Below are 13,466 nucleotides of genomic sequence, written 5' to 3' on the forward strand. Positions count from 1 at the left end.
TGGAAAAGAGATGATACCCCATCAGGAAAGATTTTCTTTATTAAAGGATAAATGTATCCACACAGAACAGCTTTCTAATTGTTTGCAGTGTCTGTGTCAGTGGCAGCTGAATGTCCCCTGCATTATAACTAAACCACTGAATCCTTTCACTGTCTACTGTTTCACTGAAAGGCACTGTAATGTACACAGACTGCGGCAATATACATAATTCTTGTATAGATAATTTTTTTCTTTCTTTTATTTATTGTTAATGCTTGTCTTTGTTTGCATACCATGGGCCGGGTGAACAATGTTTTTCTGTATATGTCCTGTACATATGGCAAAAATAACAATAAAGCTGACTTTAACTTTTTGTTTTGGTTCTGTGTATGATATGTCACAATATCACAGAAACAGATTAGATAGTGAAATCCCTCGTTTCTTTATGTGTTGCTAGCCTTTTACTGCCTTTTATTAACATATGTATGGAAACACACATGGAAATATGTAGGTCAAGAAAAGAGTTTGTACTGTTTACTTGAAAGTAAATATTTGGTATGACCACCTTTATCTTCAACACAGCGTGAACCCTCTTAGGCAAGCGTTCTTGTAATTTCTTTAAGTAGTCGTCAGTCATAGTTCTCCAATCTCCTTGAAGGACATTCTCCTCTGCTGTGTGTTACAGATGGCTGTATAGCCACTCACTTGTATACCTCTCTTCTGACTTCCTCAGATTTGAACCAAACATTTCAAATGTGGATTCATCACTCCATGAGGCCTGTGGCCCCTGACTTTCGGGCCAGTTCTTGTGTAATTTGGCATACCTCAGCCTTTTCTCCTCATTTCTCTTCCTCAGAAATTGGCTTCTTGACAGCCACACTTCGATTGAGACCTTCTTGATGAGGCTTTGGAAAACTAAAGGGCAAGATGTATCTCTTGGGTCTTGTGTCAGGTCTTTGCTGGATTTATTTTTCTATTTCTAAGCTGTCTGTTATGTGTAGACACAACCCTGAATCTCCCTTGAATTAGTCGCCTTTTTCATACTCGAATGATTTACTATTCGAGTATGAAATTGTATTAGGTGGCTTACAAATAAACATTCCTCTGAAAATGGCCAGGTACAACTACTAGACTGAAACTGAAAATCCCAAAGAAAGACTGCACAAAACCTCCAGAAAGCCTGAAGAGTTATTGCGCAATACCACATTAAAAATTACAAGAAAGTCTGGCTCCTTGGGAGAAATGAAGAAATGACAGGTGGCTCAAGACTTTTGCACAGCACTGTAAAGACTATACAGCCGCAAACCATTTTTGCCTTTTAAGATTACCTGTTGAAAATCATTTAGGCTTAAGCATGACATGCCTGAGGTCTGAAACTGTGACCAGTGGGTTGCGAAACTGTGAAATCGGATTTTCCTCGCGTCCCTGAAGGCGTCAGCTCCCCTCTGCTGGGATGTTCAGTGCCCTCCCTGTCCCCGCTGCTGCTGCCTGCTGCCCAGGCTGGCTGCTGGGCTCGGGATGACGCCACCTCTCGCTCCGCCCCGGCGCAAACTCGCTCCCTGCGTTCATTTCATTCCTCTTCTCATTCCGAGCATTCTTCGCATCTCTGTCAGTGCGCGAAGCGATTCACCTACACCTTCCTGGCTGGCCCAGAAACATCAGAATAACTTGACATAGTATTCAAAATACCCAGTAACATTACATTACCAAAAGAAAGGGGCAATTTTATATGAGATATCAATTACGAGGTAAGTTTCAATGGTAGTTACAGGCATTCAAAGTGGGTTGTAGACTTCAGTTCATTTGGGGAGGAGGGGGGTGGGTTAGTTTACGTATTTCTTTCTCTTTTTTTGGAAATGCTGCACAGTGTATTAAAAATGTTGGCTTTATTTAGTTGTTTAATATTTATCCCACAGCGTGAAGTAACGTTAGGTCGTTTGTTTCCTTCGCGGAGATAGATGGCCGCTGTTGCAACAGGGTGCTCACTTTGAACACTCACTGTTGTAGCCTATGGCTTTGACACAGCAGCGAAAATCTTTGACATTTTTCACATTTTTTGAAAAGAAGCCTGGTCATACGCCCCTATAAAAGCCTCGGAAGCCGTTTGCCCCCGTGTCAGATTGTCAGAAACTCGCAGTGGGATTCGGGATGAACTAAAAACACACTGCACGAATAACAGTTTTTGGACAAGATGACGGTTGAAAACGTTGCTGTTTTCCTCTCCGTAGTTGGCTCAGCCGGGAGTTGTTGGAGATTTCACCGGAGCATTTTCGGACCACCTCGAAGAAGAAAACACTGTGGCGAGACTTGTTGCTTCAACGCGTTTGACGGTGCTTTTTCGAATCGTCATCTAAGTTTTGTGTAAGTATTTTTTATTTTTATGTTATTTTTTTATTTTCAAAGGTTTGTTGGTGTGGTGCTCTCCATGTTGTCACTTTATCCGAGGAAACCGATTGCTGAACCGGAGGGGAAAGATTAACCCAAACTCCTTTTATTGTTTCATTTTGAGGGCTTCATTAAAGCTCCTCTGGAGAGCCCCAGGGCCAACTTATGCCTCCAAAACTACCAAGCTGAAAAAAATCTGTAATAATATGTAGTTTTTTGGTCACTTGAGCGCTTTACTGTGGTTTAAAATAGCCTTAAAAGGTCGCTTTTAATAATGAAAATTGTCTTTAAAAAGGATCTTGAATTAGCAGCTGGAGTTTGTGTACATTTATGGGGTTTCCTTTATTGTTGTCCCTTCCCTTCCTTTAATTTGGGAAATGCCTGCTCAGCTAAAACTGCAGGCCAGCTGGAGGAGTTTACTCCTTACAATGATTTCATCCACTTAACTTTTTCTGGACTTCCCTGGATGGGAACACGGCCCTTATACAGAGAAAGCGATGAGAATTAGATCAAAGCTTTCATTATCTTAGGTTCAAGTTGCACTAAAATACTTTGATTTGTTTCCACTTTGTTGTCTACTCAGCATTTGCTGCTTCAGATGGTGGTCTGAGGACAAACTGGTCCTCAGACCACAGTTGACACAACTCTGATAGTGTTGACACAAGTCAGTGAAGGTGCTTCTACTGTAATAATTTTGCAGAAATTTCTAATTTATTCTCTCGTGAGATCTCCAGCCCTTTTTGTGTCTCACTTCTCTTGACATCACTTGGCTTCAGTAGTATTTTATGATCAGCTTTAGGAAAATAACAAAGCAATTGCGTCCTGAAAAAGCTAATTTTGTCAAAGTAGCTGATTTGTATTATTGTAAGCTTTGCAGGAGAGGCGACAACTGAGAAAATGGGTGAAAAAAAACCTGCCAAAGCTTTAAAAATAGCTTGTTGAACAAAATCCTCTTTCCATCACTACTGCTACTACTGCTACTACAAGTTTCTGGCTGAAGCACTTACAGCCTCCCACCTCTTTCCACCTTTTCCACTATTTAATGTGAAAGCAGCTGGTTATAACAAGCGCACATGCACTCTGCTTTTCGCAATGTAAAACAAGCATTTTCTCACAGCAAACTCGGTGTAACTTTTTGCAAATAAAGGGCCGAAAACACACGGGAAAAAGAGACTGTTATTTATTAAATTAATCTAAAAGGGCTGCTATAATTTAATGGAAACAGTTTAAATGCAGTGAGGTGTAACACACACACACACACACACACGTCACAGTATAAATCTGCTTGCTTGGAAGAAAAAAAATCTGGGATTGAAAAAGATGCTTTGTTTTCAGCTTATGCAACCAGTGGACCTGTTGGACGGAAGCCTGCATAACATTTGTGCAAGAATAGGATGTTGTCTTTGTTTGACCCAATGAAGCTTTACATCTGAAACTGGCAGGTTTTAAACTCCCTTTTTGCTTTGAACCACCACAGTGCTGAGAAAGCAGTACCTGTTGATCGCTAGACTGCAGCACACAGCCAGGTTTTTCAGTGCATCAGCATCAGTCTATACTTTTTAAACATTTGGAATTAGCCCAGGAAGCATGTAAGGATTGTGTGGCTCATATTAAGGTGAAATTTAAGCAGATGCAGATAATTATCCTATTGAGAGTAGTGTTGTTTGGCTATATTGTCTTTGTTGCTCTCCGCTGCCTTATTGAGGTCAGAGGGTAGGACTGGAGAGAGTGTGGTCTATTTGCTGTGAAGTGAGGACAGAATAATGTGCTTTTGTCAAGCACAGTGGACAGGGTTACTTCTGGAGCAAAGTGAGACTCTTCTTTTCTTCTGTTGACCTTCAGAGAGCTGAATTTTGGCTGAGCACTTGTCACATCATCAGTCTACAAGAAACTATGACGTATATATGAATTCAAAAATTAAATTTTCCCTGTCGCTGATGAATGGTCTAGCTGAGCCTGGTGTCATGCATATACACAGTCTCCCATGAAGCCTTGATAGTGACGGAATATGACCGTAATTACTCATGACACTTGTACTTCAGCTATAACTGCAGTTACCTGTGGTGATCCAGCCTGCGAGGTTACGAGAGTGATGCAGAACAGAAAGGCCCTCTTCGCTAAAGAAGAAGCACCGGGTCTGCCTTTACTCACTGATACTACAATAATCAGTTCAGTTTGAGAATAATCTCAAATGCTTCCTGACTGTTTGGATTAATAGCACATTAAGCGATACAGTCACTGCTAATTGACTGCTGGAGAGAAGTTCCTGTGTACTCTGTGCCACAGAGCATCAATGTTTTTAGCTTCCTTGGATGCCATCTGATTTATAAATAGCTTTTATTAGAGTCCTAATGCAAACAGAGCCATAATCATACATTAGGTTACAAATGATCACGGATAGAGGTGGAAGATTGTATCGATGCAGTTTAGAAAAAGATTTACAAAAAGAGAGAGAGAGAGAGAGAGCTTGCATGCGAGTCATGTGGGGAAAAAGCGCCATGGCCGCAAGTTTGATGTCGGCATTTTGCAATGGCTTATTTTGATAAAGAAAAGGCTTTGGAATTGATAAGCTTGAAGGCTGGGGGATTCTGAAGGATGGACAGTTTGGAACCAGTTTACTGTTTCGGCACTCCCACATGTAGTCACGTAGTCCCAACCTGAATTCATGGTGATAGTTATTTGGTACCTCAGTGGCATTGACACAGTGTAATAACGATCAGCGTTTTTTTTTTTTTTTTTTGTGTTATTTTTTGCAAAAAAATAGACTATGGCTTCCAGCAGTTGTTGTTTACTAGTGTGTGTGTGTGTGTGTGTGTGTGTGTGTGTGTGTGTGTGTGTGTGTGTGTGTGTGTGTGTGTGTTGTTGTTGAGATAAAGGGTCATGTTTTGCAAATCCAAAGGAAAAAAAAAAAGATTATCCATAGACGTAAATTTTGTCTTTTACATGCTCTCGTTCATGCTTGGGTGTTTTTTTTTTTTTTCTTTTTCGTTTTTTTTTGTATGTTTGTTTTTCCATTTGTATAAAGTACAGATGAAAAAGGGATACATGTAGAAACAACAGTGCAACGAGGCATGCTTTCTATTTGTGGCTGTGCAGATGCTCATGGGAATGCGATCACATTATGTGTCCCGTATTTTTAATTGAAATGCTAATACACACTATTATTATTATTTTTTTTGTTATGAAAATTCTAGGCTTGAAAAAGATCTCTGATCTGTAATTGAATCTAGACACGGAGATATTAATTGTGTAATTAGATGTGATGTGTGGCAGGAGTTGAATCGCATCAAAACATCAGCGTTTTCCATGGTCAAAACACCCTTTAAAAAGAGGATACTCCTGCAGGCTTCCAGACTGTGTGTGCCCTGAGGTAAACCCTGGTCTAGAAAGGGAATTTTAGAGTATGCGCTGCTGCTCAGCAGTTTGAGCAGGGCCCACTGAGGCCAGCGGAGAGTGCCACCAAAAAGGAAAAGCTGGCTCAAAGCCACTGACGTCATCTAAGTAAATCTGCTTCAGTACTGCAGCCATAAAATGACTGCCAGCTACCGAACGCACTTTGGCCCTGTCAACCACCTTAGTGCAACACAGTCCCCCCCGTTCCTTACTTATGGAAGGCTGTGTTTAAGTTTACTTACATTTTGCCGGAGTAGTAGCAGATGTCTGTTCATTCAAAAAGAACAAGGCAAGTCTCAGGCTTTGTAGTTTTAAATAAAGCACCAAATCATTGAGCTTCTCTCACCCTTTGAAGTCGTACCACTTTAATATTGCAGTCTTATAATGCTTACCATATGGCAATCTCAATTATTAGTTCTGGAAAAAGGCATTTAGAATTCACGGTGTCATAACCGCTCGTTATTGATGTGTTTCTTAGACACTTGGACTTTGTCTGGAGTTCTTATATGAAAGCAGGGGGAAAAAAAGACAAATGAGCTCTGCTTCATGGTAAAACACAGACAAAAAGCAATATGTACTCTGAATCATTTCATGAGTCAGTTTCTGAAACCACTATAAACATTTTTTGCTCTTAACCGCAATGAAAGCAGGAAATCTCGGCTTCAACAACTTCCTTTCTCAGTGCCGACCATAGTAGTGGCAGTGGTGTTCGGCTTCTCCGCTAGTTGAAGGAAATCCATGGAACAAAGGCGCACTGTCACTTCATTTACTGAAACTGTGTATAATTTGTGGCATGTATTCAAATGTGGGTTATTTTGTTCATACTCCCCAGGTACCTCTTGTAATAAATTCTCACAAGACCTTTCCTCGATGGTCGCTGTAGTAGTGTCGTGACTGACACAGATCAGCCAGGCTTTTTCTGCCCTCGAGGTGCCCTGGATTCAGAGAAGGCACACGTAGATTGGAAGGCAAGCTCCCAACATTAATATGCGGGCTGTACCCGGTAAATTAGTTTGGAATCTGAGCCAGGATGCTGCAGTGGAGAGCAGTGCCGTCCAAACTTTTTGTGTGTGTGTGTGTGTGTCTGTTTAGTCTTTTGAATTGGCCCAAATAGTGGACATTTTCAACTAGGAGGTGTTTAATTGTAATTACATCATTAATACATGGAAGCGGGTTTATTAGCGAACAATACAGCTTTCAGTAAACCACGAGAAAGTATGTAGTGACAGTATTTTTAAACATAAATAAAGACAAGGTTAAACTCAAACTGTCTTAGTTCATGCCCTCACACCAAACCAAAGTAATACTCACATAAATGCAGCTGCATTAGAAACTCCCACCCCTGAGTAGTACAACCAATAGCTGGAATCAAATTACAGGGATATATATTCATATCTTACTGTAAAGTCCTCTGTTTTGACTCACTTTTCTCCAAGCTCTCGCCTTTTTTTTTCCTACTACTGTTTGAAAGTGAAGCTAAACCAAACAGCTCCATTTGCCCTCGAACACCGTCAGTGAAATTGTCCTCCACTGCTGATTGTTGGCGGCGTCAGTTCAATCCCAGTTGTTGGAAATTTTTTCCTTGCTTTTAAATATTTGAAAACACAAAAACGCTGATTCGCCTGTATTCACATTGCATGGCAACAACTGCAAGATTTTTCTGACTTCGCACACTAGCCTGTTCTTGTTTTCTGGTGTACAAATATGGAAGACTGCATCTTACTGTAGTGTTTTCCTTGTAATAAGCAATGAAAGAAGTATAGATTTCTAAATGGTTTAGTCTAAGTGCATTAATCCTAGACATTTGTAAAGAACAAGAAAAATGTAACTTTTTAAAAAGAACATTTTAGGATGTAGCTAAATAAGAAAGTTAAGAAAACCTGACAAATTCCCACTGACGCAAAATCATAGCATCAAATAAAAAAAACGTTTACCTGTTGAATACAATCTCTGTATGGATGGGGTTAATCTATCCATCCATTCAGTATCGTCGAGGAGATCGCCCATCCCAGCTGTCACAGGACAAAAGACTGTTGTAAAATTGAAAGACAGAACATTTGAGTTACATTTTTCTTGGCTTGTCAACACTTTCTATACCTTTTTGGACACCTTCATTGACAGGGGGAGTCCAGTGTGGTATACAAGAGTTGTCAAGGAGAGGAAAAAATGACAACAGAGAAAAAGGAGAAACGTATATAAGGGGACAAATGAAGACTGGAGATGCAGAAGAAAAGAGATGAAAGTCGGTGTGAATTGGCAGCGCCAAATGCAAATGGTGGCCTTCATGCTCATCACTGTGATTTGTTTTTTCATGCCCGTCCGCACGCGTCCTGGATGAGCCAGCAGCCAGCCCTCTGCCTGCTCTGCTCTCATAACTGTCAGGAGATCCTTTATCTGACGAACCTTTATTTACAGCTTTAATTTCCTGAGCTTTATGTGTTCCTCTCGCACTCCACACCACTCTGACATGGGTGTATGCCGTCTGGTATGCACTGCAAATTTTTGATAGGCAAATGTCCCCTGAGCTTTCATTACGTTTCGTGTCTGAATGGTAAATTGTGTTTTCTTTTTCCTTTTTGTTTATATGTAATGTTTTTGATATTACTGGCAGAGCAGGGATGTGTCCTCAGAAGGAGAGATTTTTGTCTCTGAGATTTACAGTCAATTTTCCCTCTGCTGTGCAAGTGGAAGACCTTTAGCGTTGCCTCTTTTCTCGGCTGACGACGCATCTGATGTTGTCCAGATCATGTTGTTGTTTTTACCTGTTTCACAGTCTGAGGCAGGTAGAGAGGGCTGCTCTGACAGAACCTGTAAATCAATCTCAAACAAAGATTGATCCCACAGTGGCCTGATGGTTGCTGGGTAGTGGGATGAAGACCTCAGATTTGAGAGAGATGATAGCAGACAGATTCACAGCACTTAAGCTTGGAAGTTCAAAGAGGCAAGAAATAAACACTGGGTCTTTGCCAATAACAGAGGGAGCATAAGAAAGCTTTGGAAATTGATATTATTTATTCTTTTTAAAAATGTTTTTTGAGACTTATCAATTAAACTTGAATGAAAACCCCACTCGGATTCTTTAATTATTTCGTAAGGTTGCCTTTAAATATTTTGATTCCTCCCTTTTTTCCGCTTAGAGTTTGGACTTGGGTTGCAACCCTTTAGTTGATTTGAAAGAACTTTGAACAGTCAGTGCATGCATCCACTTCACTTCGAGCTGGTTAGTTTTTATTTTAGTGTGTTTTGTATCTCAAGGTCCTCAAAGGCCTGCTGTGAAAGACTTCATTCCACAAACATGCCTTCTTCAAGGTAATTAATTTGTTTTTAATGACTGAATGTGGAATTTCAATAACGTCTGTCTTTGTAAATGTTCATAGTTAGTTGCGTGTTGCCTGGAATATTTTTAACATTGCTGTAATAATTACGCAGGGGCCAGAATATGTCTTCACAGCATGCTAAAAATGTTTTGAAATCACATGGTAATTATAGTTTTACACACTGTGGCCTTAGCTACTGTGGGCCATTATGGGGTGCACAAAAGTCATTCAGAGAATTATTATTGCACCCTCTGAGATAACGGCACAAAAGAACTCCACATGGAAAATTACATTTGAGACCTCTCATCTGCTATTTCATTACCTTGCTCTGTCTGATGGGTGAAATGGGTTCTCTTAATTTAAGGAGCTGAATTCCAGCTTGGTGAGTGGTTTATGTAATCTTGCAGTAAGTGTAATTTCCCATAATTCCATGTCACACCTACTACTCTGCTTAGCTACCACATTCACTTATTGCATTGCAGGCCATCTTTACCCTGCATCTCACAAATAAGACCATTTCTATGGTGTACACCCTGCAAAGACAGAAGTATGCAATTATCTGTAAGCCAAAAGTGTTTCTACGGGTGACATTCATACCCTCTTTTGACAGGCGTAATTAGTCTTCAAATTCTAAGGCACTAAGAGACCGTCTTCATTGACAACTGCCAGATTATTCACATTTTTCACACAGCAAAACTATCTAGTCCTTTGCATGCAGTTTAGCCAGGTAATTTGAGCTGCAGCACATCGGTGTATTTGTTCAGAACTGACTGTTTTCAAACAATTTTGCTAACATGTCAGACTGCACATCAGCAGTTTATGGTACATTTAATCATTATAAAAGCATTCATTTACACTGAAAGAAAGATCTTGGCAGCACACTGGTGATAAGGGCATTAGGTTTATTTGTGTTTCGTCACATTCGAGTGTCATGTAGCTTCACATAACCTGTTTGAAACCTCATGGGTCCAAACATGTCGATTTGGCCTAAAGACCACGGACGACCTATCCTATAAGTGTATCTTTTCTTTATTTATGGACTACAGTTCTGCCTGCAGGTTTAGTTTGAATGTATGTGCTCATACGATTAATTATCTGTGTGGTAGCTTGAAAAAAAATGCGGTCATTTCATCTCAGGGCTAGAGAGCCAGCTCAAAAATCTCTTAATGCATCCTGTTTTCACTCTGATTTCATTTTTGATTTCATCTTCAGAGCTTTGATGTTTCTTTCATGCTGGTCACCATGCTGTCGTTCATTCAGTTTTGTTTTTAAGTTAAAAGACTTGTTGTGCTTTTCCTGACCACCTCTCTCCTTATGTCACAACCAATAACACTTTTGCTTAGTTGATTTTAAAAGCATCCTGTTTACCTCCACACTGTGATATAAAACAGTCAGATAACCCACCCTTCATATAAACTTCCATGTGACTGTTCGGGGCCATATATGACCTCAGCCGTATATTTATGGGTCATTCTGATATTTTTAATTCTAAAAAGTGTTTCCTACCCTGAATTTTTCAGTCTGCTTCTATGATCTTTTATAGTTTTTACAAAAACTGACCCATCGATGTGGCAAGATAAATGGGGAAAATTGAGTGGGGTCATTTATCACCTTGGAAATACATGTATGCTTTTTAACATTACATCATTACATGGTCAAGTGTTTCTGTGGCCTGTGGCTAAGAGGCCGATGCTTTAACAGCCAAAGTGATCATGAAAACAATCAGGCTGATTCATTCATTGTTGGATAAAAATGATGGAAAATGTTGACTGCTTATTGTTTAGAAAGTTTTAGAAGAGCTGCTACATTAAAGGACATGCTGTTATGATGACGTTTTATGTGAAATGGATAGCATATAAAATATTATGGGGTCATGAATTACCCCACTCAATCAGTATAGTTACTATAGCTTGTTTGCTGGAGGGTTAACAAGTAATGTTTAACTTATCAAATTATATGTTAGTTTAGGTGAAATTCAATTTTATTGTCATTAAAAAGTACATTACTCAAACAATGAAATGACGAAATGCAAACAGCGTGCACATGCATATAGAATACATTTACAATATGTACAAGAATTCGCAGCATTTCTATGCAGTGTGTGTATGTGGTGTTCATGTAAGTGTGCATATGGATATTTTTAGCATTGGCGAACCTGAATGATCTCTTTATCTAGCCGCCATACATCTGTCATTTTCAGCCGCCAAGTTCAAGTTAAGGGAAGTTTCTAAGAAGAGTGATGGCATTAATAATGCTTTGCAGTTTACTAGGCATGTTTAAGAAAGCATTGGAATAAAAATTTGTACAGATTTGCAAGAAAAGCAAGAGCAAGAAATGACTCCGATTATTCTGTTCGAAACGGGTGAACAAAGATAAAACTGCTCGTGCCGCCGGAAAAAGTGACAAGAAGGTAAAAGCCAGTTTGGGGTTGTTGTTTTTTTTTCTCTTTCAGATCCTTTTAAAGTTGTTGTAAATCCGTCTAGATAGTGCTGTGTGCCAGCAGCCTGTGCCAGTAGTTTTGGATGGATGACCTGAAGGAAGATGCAGATCAACACTCAGCTACATAGTTTCTGGCTAAAAGTGATGGTTTTAGAGCCTCTGTGTGCCCTTTAGACACTCTTCCCTCTCTTTTGAGAGTGGGCTTGAAGTTTAAACTCATTTTATTCTTTGTTGCCAGGTTCGGCGTGTTGTTTGTGCTGCTTGACTTACTTTGTTTTCCCTCAGCTAATCATCAGCATCCAGAAGACACATTTGCTCTCATATTATGAAAAAGCCCTGTGGAAAAACATTGTTAGTGGAGTAATTTCTGCAGAAAAGAAGCATTAATGCTTGTCCGCAGAGTGAGACATGCTCAGCAATTTCAGCAGCTTCAAGATATATAAAAAAAAAAAATTAGTTTTCCTCTCTAAATGCATTTAAATATGTCTCAAAGTATGGGCGGGGCAAATGAATCCAGCTGTTATTTTGTTTCTCTGTTAATAAGAGCTAAGTCTGGAATTTTTAATAATCAAAAGGTTAATGGAGATATACATTTTACTTATGGTTTTATTCCAAGGGCACTCAGATCCTCTAATCAGGGGCTCCTAATGCAACCAATGTCTCGACTAAAGACGAAGGGGGATCGTGCCTTTGCTTTTGCTGCACCAAAACTCTGGAACAGCCTGCCGGTTGATGTCCGTGCGTCGGAAACTATTCAATCTTTCAAATCCATTTGTTTAAGCTCGCCTTTCAAACTACTTAGCTTAATTTCTTCCCGGTTCGTGCTTGTTGCAATATTACCATCCTATAACTGTATTTCTTTGTTGTTAATTGTTTTCTTTTGCTGTAAACCTGCAAGTATGGCTCGTCTGTGAAGCACTTTGTTGTACCTGTGACTTTTAAATGTGCTATAGAAATAAAATTGAAATTGAAATTGAAATGTAGAATAGGCTCTTCTTCCACAGGTTTGAACTCTGACACATTGATGCTTTTAATAAGGCAGTTCATGTTCAGGTTTAAGGTGTTTGTTTTCTTCTCCCTCAGTTCGCTGATATTGTGAACATCACAGGAAAAGTGCTGATAAATGATTGTGAGCTGGCCTGATTTTCTACCCATTTGTTGTCAGATGTATTCAGATGGTGCTTTTATTTAAAAAAAAAAAGAGTTATAGAAAAAGTAAAGAAAATAAAGCTACTTAGTAAAAAAAATTTATTTTAATTAAATTATTCATGCGTTAGTGTCTAAGATGAGTGTATTGATGTATTAGAAAGCACCAAGAAGTGAGATTATTAGTAAGAATAGAGAGTAGCAGTTACTTGAAATATCATAAACAAATTTTATAATATTGGAAATATTGTTCACTACAAAACTGTGGTAACAGAAGCCTTAATAGACACTTGCTTTGGTTGACTCAGAAGTTGGTTTGAGAATAAATCACCCATGTTGTCAGTACTCACTGTCCTAGCAGTTAAACACCACACTAACTTTAATTATTCCCATTCCAGATGTGTCCTCGGTTGTTAGTAATTTGGTGAATTTCAATAGATTCTCATCCAGATGCATATTTCTTTTTTTAATTCCCATGTTGACGATGACAGATGTTACAAGATATTACAAAGCCCTTATGTGCTCATTGTAAATGCATTATAGGCTTTCATGAAGCTCATATTTATACATTTTAAGCCCAACATTTTCCATCAGGCATCGCTGATATAATGTTATTATAGCTCTTCAAACGTTTTTGGTCTTTGCAATGTTTGGAGGAAGGCGCATGCACAGGATGGGAAGCATGATGGAGAAAACCACACTGTCTCTAAAGACTGATTAAAGTATCACTTTACCAACCATAGCATACCACAACAGAGAACCAGTGTTCCTACAAAACATAACAGAAGACACAAAACATCCATGTCA

General features: G+C 39.3%; 1 protein-coding gene across 2 annotated transcripts in view; it reads left to right on the forward strand.

Moving 5' to 3' along the window:
• Window positions 1–1,469: 1,469 nt before the first annotated feature.
• Window positions 1,470–13,466, forward strand: part of tead1b (TEA domain family member 1b) — a 51,013-nt gene continuing 39,016 nt past the window's right edge. For both annotated transcript variants that reach the window (XM_082529299.1, XM_082529300.1), the window contains exons 1-2: window positions 1,470–1,727; window positions 2,208–2,340. The gene's annotated coding sequence lies outside the window, so the exon portion shown is untranslated. The remainder of the gene's footprint in view (window positions 1,728–2,207; window positions 2,341–13,466) is intronic.

Source organism: Aulonocara stuartgranti (genome assembly GCF_965226115.1).
Source record: "Aulonocara stuartgranti genome assembly, chromosome: 1".
Taxonomy (NCBI): Eukaryota; Metazoa; Chordata; class Actinopteri; order Cichliformes; family Cichlidae; genus Aulonocara; species Aulonocara stuartgranti.